This window comes from Sus scrofa, chromosome 13 (genome assembly GCF_054392235.1).
Source record: "Sus scrofa isolate SSC_HxYL_T2T_F1_AM1 chromosome 13, Sscrofa_HxYL_maternal_Yorkshire_Landrace_v2.0, whole genome shotgun sequence".
NCBI classification, from domain to species: domain Eukaryota; kingdom Metazoa; phylum Chordata; class Mammalia; order Artiodactyla; family Suidae; genus Sus; species Sus scrofa.
This window is the reverse complement of record NC_139395.1, coordinates 81659089-81669921: the sequence shown is the minus strand read 5'-3', so window position 1 is coordinate 81669921 and position 10833 is coordinate 81659089. Positions and strand designations below refer to the sequence as shown.

Here is a 10833-nt window from a genome sequence, read left to right as displayed (position 1 = left end):
ACCTCCTCTCACACCTGCCTGATGACCTTCTGGTCACTGGCCTCCCAGGCCCCCCTCTTCCCTCTATGCCTAAGCCCCTAAGAGTCAATATCCCCTGCCTCATCCCAGGGCTGCAGAGCACAGGCCATGATGAATTTTGTCCTCACCAATGAGAGCAGGATCCCAGCCATTCCTAGGAAGCAAGCTTTTTAGACGCCTAGAGCCCAGGGTCTCCCCAGGCCCTAGCCCTTCATTCAACAAGCCAAGGCCTGGGGAGTGGGATTTACCGTGGCCAGGCCCTCCCTGTCCCCCACCCCATGGGGGCCCATCTTCTTCTCTCTTCCTGCGAGCAGAGCAGTGCATTTGGCTTTTTATAAAGCCAATAAATAAATAAGCAAGCGGGCATGATTAATTGATGGCATGGAGCAGACCAAGGCGCTGGGAGTCAGGTGGCCAGCTTCCTGGCGGAGCAGGGCTTTTCAGTGACCTGGGGCCTGCGCCAAGGAAGGGAAACCTGCTTTGGGGAGGTGCTTTCAGTGTGCCTGGGGTTTTCACCTTTCTCTTGGGGCAGAGGATCTCTCCTGGCCTTCTCTAGGCCCTAGGCCAGGCCAGGCTGGAGGCTGGGGACCAACAGGTGCCCCTGCCCTACCCCCATCTTTTTCCTGTGTCTGAGTACCCTCAGGCTAAACACCCTAGGATTGGTCCCACCAGCCCACGCCCCCTAAACTAGGTTTCCCCTTCTACCTCCTCCACACCTCAATTCGTCCCACACTATGCGACCCCCGACACACGTTTCAGGTGTGTGTTATTTTGGGGGGGGCATCCAGATCCAAGGGGAAGGGGGGAAGGGGTGGCTCCAAAGGGCCGGGCTGATGGTAGGGTGCGGGGGGAGGGTAAGGGGCTGCTGCTAATGTTGGTACCTGAAGAGACAGCCCTGGGGGAGGCCAGAGACCCCTCCTCAGGCCACCCTGCGTGCTCATAGAGAAGGGCGCTGGACGGCGTGTTCTAGGTCCCGCAGGGCGCTCTCCGTGCAGAGTTTGGGGAGGGCCGAGGGGGAACGCGCGGGGGAGGAGGGAGCGGGAGGGGAGGGAGGGAGAGAGGCGGGCAGAGCGCAGTGCAGCGGTGGCAGAGGCGACGGTAGAGGGAGGGAGGCAGGCGGGCGGCGGCGGGGCCGCGGGGCGAGGCGAGCGCCGGGCGGCCGCGGCAGAGGAGCCGCAGCCGCAGCGGGGCCGGGCCGGGCCGGGCGCGCACCAGTGGCGGCGGCAGCGGCAGCGGCAGCGGCGGCAGCAGCAGCATCTTTCTCCCAGAGCCGGTGCAGGTAACGCAGGGGTGGCCGGGCCCGGGGCTCTGGGCCTCCTCCCCTCTCCCTCGTTCTCTATCTCCCTCCCGGCAGGCTTCCTTTCCACTGGTGCTCGGCCTCTCGGACCCCTGCCGGGCCAGAGCCCGAGCCCGAGCCGGAACGCGTCCTGGGTCCCTTTGCCCCTCCAAGACAGGCGCCTTGTCAGCGGTGACCTTGAGCGGGCACCCGGCGGCGGGCGGGGCGGGCCGGGGTGGGCGCCTGCGGACCTGGCGCCTACGGGCGCCGGGGAAGGGGCGCGCCGTGCGCCGGGCTTCGAGAAAACTTTCGTGGGCTCGAAGCAGCCCCAGAGCTTGGGGGCGTCCAGAGCGCTAGAACCCCCAGTTTCTTCTTTCCCAGCCGGCTCTGACTTCTGTGCCTGGCTTCCCCTAGTATTGGGGGCCCCTCTTTCTCCAGGCCCCGGTTCCTGCAGGTGAGGGACATGATCAGAGCTGTGGACTCTGGCCCAGGGCTGGAGCTTTCTCCCATCCGCAAAGGCTTCTAAGGGCCGAAGCACTGCAGGACCACCGCCACCTCCCCCCCCCCACACACACACCCTGCCAGGTTCTCTCAGTATTTTTCCCCGAGCCCCTCACCCTGCCCACACCCACAGCCCTTCTCCAGGCACTGTGTGCCAGAGTCCCCCACCTGGTGACACAAGAGCTCCAAAGCCCCACACTCAGTTGAGCTCTCATATCCGCAGCTTAATTTTTCAGCCCAGCCGCAAAGGGTCCTTGAGGAAGTGGGCTCAGGCAGGGACCACAGAGGCCCCCCCACAGCAGATCAGTATGTGTTCTGCACACCTGGAATCAACAAGGACCTGGTCACCCTGAAGCCCTGGGGTCTCAGGAGGAAACTATATCCTGGCATCAGGTGTGTCCTAGCATCCTAGAGCATTAGTCTTGGAAAAGGCAAGTGAGGCCCAGAGAGGGTGAGCCAGCCTCAAGGTCACACAGCCAACCCCTGGAAGGAGCAAGAACTGGGCTTTCTTATAATGGGTTGGGGAGGGATGGAGAGGGACTCTTTGGTTCCTACACCTGGAGGATTTGAGCTCTGCCTCTTACCAGCTGTATGACCTCTGACAAGTCATTTCCCCTCTGACTCCCTTCCCCATGTGTGTAATGGGGGTAGCTACCTCACAGGGATGTGCTGATGGCTGGGTTCATGTTCTTGAAGTGTTTACCATCATGCCTAGTGCATGGTCTGTGTCCAAAATTTTGGGCTACCAACCTGTGAACTTTCCCTTCTGGGTCTGGAAGGGAAGAAATGATTTCCATCCTCTCCCTTCTGCTCTGGCACCTAGATTTAGGTGAGCTCTCCCCTGTGGCTAACAGGGCTGCTGGGGGGACTGTTTCCCAGAACCCTGAGCACTCATGCTCTAAATTGAATGTTCAGTGGTGACAAGGGCCCCAGACCCTCAAGACCCCTCTGGACCTACTAGTTGGACTGGCATAGGCTGTGGTTTCTTGCTGCTTCCATGGGGATATCAGTCCCTAATACCTAGCTTCAAAATGCAGATAGGGCCCTGCTACAGCCCCGGGAAGAGACCCCCACTCCCCTCAGTCTCATGGGGAAGCATCATTGTCACCTCCCATCTGACCCACTCTTCTCCCTACTTCTGTAAGATGTCACTTCTTCTCTCAGAGGTACTGTTGGCAGCAGAGGAGATTGGAGATGGGAAGAACTTATTCATTCATTCACTCACCAAGCTTTGATTCATGCCTTCTCTGAGTCAAGAGGTGCTTGGAAATACAGAGAAATCAGTCATATCTAGTAGTTATTTAGCTTCTACCAGGTGCCAGGCACCTGCTGGGCCCTGGAGACACATTCATTCATTTGACACATTTTTATTAAGTATTTAATATGTGCTAAGTACTGTTTGATATACCAGGGAGACCTTGGTAAACAAAACAGACCTGGTCCCGATCATCTAGGGTGACCCTATAATTTGTCATCCAAAACGAGATGCTTTTGAGAATGAGAGAGGGCGTTATTAATAATCACACCAGGACCGCAGACCCAAACTAGGACTGCCCAGCCAAAGTGGGATGTGTGGCCATGCTGTGACCTCGTGTTTATACTCCAGTGTTCATGGAGAACTGTTCCTGTTTTTTGAGCTTGCTTTTTACCAGGCTCTGTTAAGCACTGCCACCATCTGCTTTAATCCTCCCAGTGCTGTGAAGCTGCTGTTACCATCTACATGTAGCTGGTGAGCGGTGAGGCTGGGACCACTTCTGCTACTTTACTGCTGGGCCACACTGCCTCCCCAGGGATGGACAAGACCCAGGGCCCACCGAGGCTCTCATTCTCTCACAAAGAGGCTCACAGACTACTGTTATGGGCACAGAAGCTGTAATAGATGTGCCATGGGGGCAGAGGAAGGCCCAGATTCTGCCTGGAAAAGTCAGAGGCAGCTTCCCAAAGTAGAGGACCTTTGAGCTGGACCTTGAAACATGAGTTAGGATTCTGCTAGACTGTGCAATTTCATGGGAGGGCATTCCAGGCCCAGGTGGCTAAGTCTTGGAGGCATAGAGTGTGTGAATTGTTTGGGGATACCACCCCCAGATTGGTCTGGATCTATCTGTGACAAGAGTGAGGTCTGAAACAGCAGAACCAGTGAAGATGTAGTCCAAGAGTGCTATGGCATTTCGAAAGATGCTCTGAAGATGTGACTGTTCTGTAGGCAGGAAGCAGAGAGAGAATTTGTTGGGCTAGATTTCCTTTTGACAAGAATTTTCCCTAACCCAGTCTATACTATGGATTGTGTGCAAGGTCAGAGAAATCATTTTGGTATAGAATCGCTGCAGAAGAATTTTACCAGTGACTATAGGGGCAAAAGGGTTTCACCAGGCAAACTGATTGCTGACAAGAGAAATATTAACCTACTTAAGGGAGAGGGTGTTCAGTAGCATCATTAGCAAATAAGCAATGTGCTCTGTATAAGTTAAATCTCTTCTGTGTGTTAAATCACATTCAAAAAGCTCTAACTTCCTCCTCTCCATGTCACTCTGTCACAGTATAAATCCACGAATAATAAACCTATGTTTCTTTAGTAATGTCTTATTTCCCAGACTTTTCATGAAGTCAGACTGGCCTGCTTTCCTCTTCCCACCAGTGAAGTGGAATTATTGAAGCTATGTGGTAGCTAAAATTTTGAATCCATTAATAGAGAAAAACAACAAAAAAAGAGGGCTCAACTATTGAGTCCTTGAGATTGGAAAATGAGGCTAGAAAGATTTGAGAAGCAGAAGAAAACTTGATGGAAGCCAGGGAAGGAGGCAGGAGCAGGGCCAGCTTCACGGGTGTGTGACCACGTAGTGACACAGGGCCCGATGACGAGAACGACCCCACACCTGATTTAATGCTTTGGGGTTGCCATATTGAAATTCTTAATAATTTTTATCAGGGACCCCACATTTAAATTTTTCACTGGGTCCCACAAATTATGGAGCCAGTCCTGGGATGCAGAGAGGAGGAGAGAGATGGGGTTAGGAAGGTGTAGGAGAAAAGGTACAGATAGGGGAGAGAGAAAGGAAAATAACACTTCTAAAGCCCCCACCATATACCAGTTGCTGTGTGAGACAATTTCCATGTTTATCTACTTTATTCTTCATGACAATCCTATGATGTATGTAATAGCGCTCCGGTTTTTCAGTTTAGAGTTTAGGAATCCCCTCTGTGGCGCAGTGGGTTATTGATCTGGCTTGTTTCTGTGGCATTGCCAGTTTGATCCCTGGCCCAGTGCAGTGGCTTAAGGATCCAGGCTTGCCACACCTGTGGTGCTTGGATTTGTAGATGCAGCTTGGATTCAATTCCTGGCCTGGGAACTTCCATATGCTATGGGTGCAGCTGAAAAAGAAAAGAAAAACAAAGTAAAATGTAGAGTTTATAGGATTTAGGTACAGTAAGGGCAACAGATCAGGAGATGACTGCTATTTTCAATAGCTCCTGAGAGGAGAAGGCGCCCCATGCCATGGCAGGGCCTCGGGGGTACACACAGGGAGCACCGGGGTCAAGTGGGAGGCTGAGGGAGCAGGGAGAGAACATGGGCAATAGCCTTAATTGTGGTTTCATGAGAAGGAGGTGAGACAGGGTAAGCAGGTTTAGGATTGACTAGTTTGAATAATTTCAGTGGGCTCTGGGGCATAAGGACTGTCCCTAGTTATTCGGTATCAGGCCCTGGGGTAATTAAGGCAGGCAGAGTTCACGAGCTCCCTAAAGGAGATGGTGAAGAGGGGTATGGGGGGCTGACCAGGTTTCCTCTGACCCTTCCCACCTGTCTTTACCCCGGCAGGTCACAGACCTTTAGAACTAGGATATCCCTTAAAGACTCTCTGGGTCAACTGCTTGGGCCAACTCCTTGATTTTACAGAAAAAGTGGAAAGATAGGCCCAGAGAGAAAAAGCAACTTCTCCAAGGTCACACAGCATTTGAGGGGTCTGAACTAGACCTAGAATTCATGTCTCCTGTCTCTTAATCTACTACTTGGTTACTGCTGAGTTTTTCCTGGAGCAGAGTTATTATAACTAAGCCGGATCTACCAAACTGAGCATGTTAGGGTCTGAGTTCCTGTCTCATTTAGTGTCATATTCCCAGGGTGCCTGTAACATAGTAGGTGTTCTATACACCATTGTGTCAGTTCCTAGGGCTGCCCTAACAGATTAGCACAAACTGGGACACTTAAGACAACAGATATCTGTTCTCTCCCAGTTCTGGAGGCTAGTAGTCTTAAATCAAGGTGTCGGGCCACTGTCCTGAAATCTCTGGAGCTTTCACATCTTCCTAGCTTCTGATGGTTGCCAGCAGTCTCTGCTCTTCCTTAACTTGTAACTATACGACTCCAGTTCCTGCCTCTGTCTTCACATGGCTGGCCCCCCTCTATCTGTGTCTCTATTACCAAATCTCCCTCTCCTTATAAGGACAACAGTCATATTAGTAGAGCCCACCCTCACTGAGCATGACCTCATCTAAACTTGATCGCATGTGCAAAGACCCTATTTCCAAATAAGGTCTTGTTCACAGGTGCCAGGGTTAGGACTCCAGCGTATCTTTGGGGAGGATGCGAGTCAGTGCACAATGACAATGAACCAGAGTGAGTGAACATTTATGGGTTTATGAACGATTTGGGCCAAAAATGAAGTCACCTCTCCCCCAAGGCTAACACCAGTTCTGAAGAATCGAAAGTTCTTTAGGAGCCAATAACAACAACTGTTCAGTCCATATTGAGAGAGAAAACAGCCCATGGGTACACAATAGCATCTACCTTTGGAGCCAGCCTACTTGCCCCACAGTCTTGGTGCCATCACTTTCTCGTGGGGTCTCTGTGATCCTGGGTGAGTGAGTGGTTTCAGCCCTCTGTTTTCTCATCTGTAAAACAGGCTACCGACAGCACCTGCCCCTTGGGTGCTTTTGTGAGGAAGAAGATTTAAGTCAAGTAATTCTTAGAACAGTGCCTGGCACACAGCTGTTACTGTTACCATTGCCATCAGCTTGTAACTTCACAGAGCATTTTTCACATTTCTTTGTATCTTTTGGTCTCTGCACAGCAAGCTATGATATGTCTCGATAAATACCAGCTTCCTTTCCCCACAGGCTTACTCACTGATGAAGCCTGATCTCAAAACCAGTCCTACGGTTTCCAGTTCCAAGCTGGCCTCACCACGTGGCACCTGCTCCGTTAGCTGGAAGCCACTGGTGTGAAGATGTTGCTGACGGATACTTCCTGGTTTCATGGGGCTGGGAGGTTGGAGAGCAGTGATGTGTCAGGCCCTGGTAGGGGACAAGGGGAAGGGGGCTGTACCCAGAAAAGGGAAACAGCCTCATCCTGTTGCCCTATTGTCACTGTGCTTCTCAGATTGGGTCTTTTACTTTTATCTTTGCATCCTCAAGCCCTGGCACAGAGTAGATGCCTAATACTATGGACGGCCGGATTTCCTATAAAGCATAAATAGTCACTGTCCCCCACCCAGTGACAACAACAACAAAGTCCTGGGATGAGGCTCCCTTGCCTAAGTGGTGATTGCTGTCCACAACTCAAAGGTGGGCCATCAAAAAATGTGCTTTTGATGCTATTTGAGGAAACTAGCTGGGTGAGCTGTGAAGGGTAGTGGTGTAGATGAGACGTAAGAGGCACAGTGTGTGATGAACTGGCATTGGAGAGACACGCCATGTTGAGCGAATCTCCCACACGTTGTCGGGAGTAGACAAGAACGTGAGGCCAGGGGAGTTCTCACTCAACAAATCCTTGCAAAGGACAACCAGCTGAATTCTGAAGTCACTGCATGTTTTTATCGGCACTGATTCACTGTTGGCTGGTAACGTCACATTAGTTGAGGAACAAATTCTAGACAGATCTCTTACTAGCCGTGTGACTTTGGCTAAGTGGCTTCAATTCTCTGTGCCCATTTCCTCAGCAGTGAGAGAAGGGAAAATAAAAGTAGTACTTGGGATTGTTTTAAGAACTACAATTTGTGAAGTGTTTAGCACAAAGCCTGGATCATAAATGTCATTTCCCTCCTTTGCTCTCTTCTTCCTCCTCCCCCACCTGTCCTCTTCTCGATTCTTTTTAGTGTATTACTTGGGTTAGTCAATAGTGCTGTAGAAGTATTTACATCTCCTTACTTTTGAGGTACATGGTAACTGAACTTCCTTGACTGTTTTGATGTCAGTTATAGTTGTGTGTCTTGCTTTGGCCAGTGAAGTTTGAGAAGTGACATGTGTGATTTCTGGGTCAAAACTTTAATAACCAGTGTGCCATTGGCCACCATCCCCCTTTCCTCCCTGGCAATTGAGGCAGCATGGAGATGGAACCCCCCTCAGTTTGATTCCTGAGTGAGGATGCAGAGCAGTGCCCTCAACCAACCCATGATGGGCATGTAGTATCAGTGACTTTGCTTAAGTCACAGACACTTTGGGCTTATTTGTTATTGCATCATAACCTGTCCTGCCTAATATGGGTAGGGTGTGAGGTAAAACAATCAACAACTTGTTTAGAGATATTTTTACATTTTCACATGTAATGCTAAAATGTTAGTTTGTTAAGGTGTTGTGAACACAAAATGGGTGAGAACCACTGCCTTGTGAGTTGAAAGCCAGTCTCCCTAGGCCAGAATATGTGGACCTTACTGATTTTACCCTGACCTCATCTGCTTCTGTCCCATGTGGTCCACGCTCTGCCTGACAAGTCCACAACATCCTTGAAATGAACCACATGCTTGCACATCTCCAGGCCTTTGCTCTGCCCAGAATGAGGCATCCTCCAGGATATCATGTCACTTGATGAGTGGCTATGATGGAGGATGACAAGTGCATGGGGGAGGGGAGGGGAACAGAAGACCAAATTTGGATTGAGAATGAGTCTATTGTTTTAAAGTCTATTCCTATTCAATATGAGAGAGTTTTCTGCCATTAGGCTTGGCCTGGCACAGTAGTGCACTTACTACACTAGAAAGTTTCCAGGTGGAGGTGGAGTGTCATGGGGGCGGGTGTGTGGAGGGGGCGGTTCCAGGGCAGTAGAACCAGCGCATGATTTTAGGTGAGATTGTCCAAAGAAAGTGGATCTTGGTTGCAATTCTCTGTTCCTTTTTCCCTTTTAAAAATAAAAATAACTTTCTTCCCCAATTATAGACATGTTACATAATGATAATACAATTTTAAATGGTATCAAAAAGTATAAAGTAAAACTCAAATGAAATGCCGTAAAACAGAGCTAGTCTCCATTAACATTTTGTCAAATGTCCTTCCAGACATTTCTCTATGATTAATTGGTACATAGATAGAAACTTTTTTTTTTTCGGTACCTTTCTCTCTCAATAATAGAGTATGGACAGCTTAAACATCAATAAATATATCTCTGCCTCATCTAAGTGGCTCTGCCATAGTTTATTTAATGGATCCCTTCTTGCTGGGCACTTAGGTTGTGTCCTGAATTGTCCCATTGTAGACAATGTGATGAATATTCTTGCATGTGGACCCCTGGGCAGTTGTCCAGGCATCATCCAAAGACAGATTCCTAGAAGTGGAGTCGCTGAGTCAGTCAAAACTGTTTGGGATGAAAGAAGAGATGAGAGCCATGGTGTGGTCAGGTAGAGAAATCATTTCTGGTGGAAGGGCAGCCTGCAAAGGGTCTGAAGAAGGAGAGAGATGAAAGGGAGATTGAAGCTGGGCTGGAAGGCTGGAGGGAGTGGAAAAGAGGGGGAGCACATGGAGGGAGCTGGTTTGGGATGAGCCATTCCCAACGCAAAGGCCAAATGTGATGGCAATTAAGATTCACAGAGAGCCAAGTAATTTTGAGTATTTTTATATGGACAGTCCCATGAGAACCTCACAACTGCCTCTTGAGGAAGGCCTCTGTTCCCATTTTACAGAAAAACAAAGAGGCCTGGAGAGGATGTGGCAAAGGAGCTGCTATCTCCTTCTGCAATGTGGGCTCCTCCATAGTCCAGACCTTTCCTCTGCACATACACTGGGCTAGCTCCTGCCTCCTGGTTTTGCAGATGCCATGTGTGCTGACAGGCCAGTTCTTTCTCACTATTAAAATGGAAAAACTGATCATGGATGAAGCTTTGCCTCACCATCCCTCACCCACCTCACTCACCCCCGAAAGCAAGGCACAGCTGCTCAGGGCTCGTGAAGGATGTCCTGCAGGCCATCACGAGAGAGTGGACTCTTGGGGAGTCACTGTTGAACCAGGGGGTCTGCTGTTGACTTCAGTGAATTGGATTCCTTGACTCTACTGACAGATAATAAGACTCTTTTTCTTTTTTCTTTTCTTGTCTTGTCTTTTCTTTTCTTTTCTCTTCCTACGTCTGCGAGTGCGGCATATGGAAGTTCCCAGGCTAGGGGTCAAATCTGAGCTACAGCTGCTGGCCTATGACACAGCTACAGCAACGTGGGATCTGAGCCACGTCTGCCACATACACCACAGCTCACAGCAACACTGGATCCCTGACCCACTGAGCAAGGCCAAGGATTGAACCCATATCCTCGTGGATACTAGTCAGTTCATTTCCACTGAGCCAAAGGGTCCCAAGACCCTTTCTTATTTTACATATTATTTTACATATGCTTGTTTTACCAAAAGCTCTGGAGTTGGTTAATTCAGCAGCTCCTTCCATGCCATCAAAATCCATAGTCTTTCTATCCTTCTCTGCCATCGTCATCTGGAAGGATTCCTATGTCCCAAGCATCCTCTGTAGATGTCACAGTGCCTGGGAGACAAAAGGCAGAGGCATCTCGGTGGTGTTTCTTTTATCAGGAAGGAATTCTTTCCCAGAAGCTCCCAGACAACTTCCCCTTCTGTCTCATTGGCTGGAATTGGGTCACATGTTCATGCCTAAACCAATCACCGCCGAGATAATGTGACTAAGGGCTTTAATGGACCAGGACTTTGCTCTGCATCAGCAGGGGTCACAGGTAGATGCCCAACACAGGGCTCTGCCTGCCAGGAAGGGAATGGCCACTGGGGAGGCAGCCCCCAGGATCTGCCCAACTGTGCAATCAGACTCCCAGCTTTTCCA

The 10833-nt window shown here is 50.1% G+C and overlaps 1 protein-coding gene across 15 annotated transcripts in view; it reads left to right on the top strand.

The window, feature by feature from the left end:
- The first annotated feature begins 1106 nt into the window (after window positions 1–1106).
- ATP2B2 (ATPase plasma membrane Ca2+ transporting 2) overlaps window positions 1107–10833 on the top strand; it is a 371725-nt gene continuing 361998 nt past the window's right edge. For all 15 annotated transcript variants that reach the window (XM_084989467.1, XM_084989474.1, XM_084989470.1 and 12 more), the window contains exon 1: window positions 1107–1297. The gene's annotated coding sequence lies outside the window, so the exon portion shown is untranslated. The remainder of the gene's footprint in view (window positions 1298–10833) is intronic.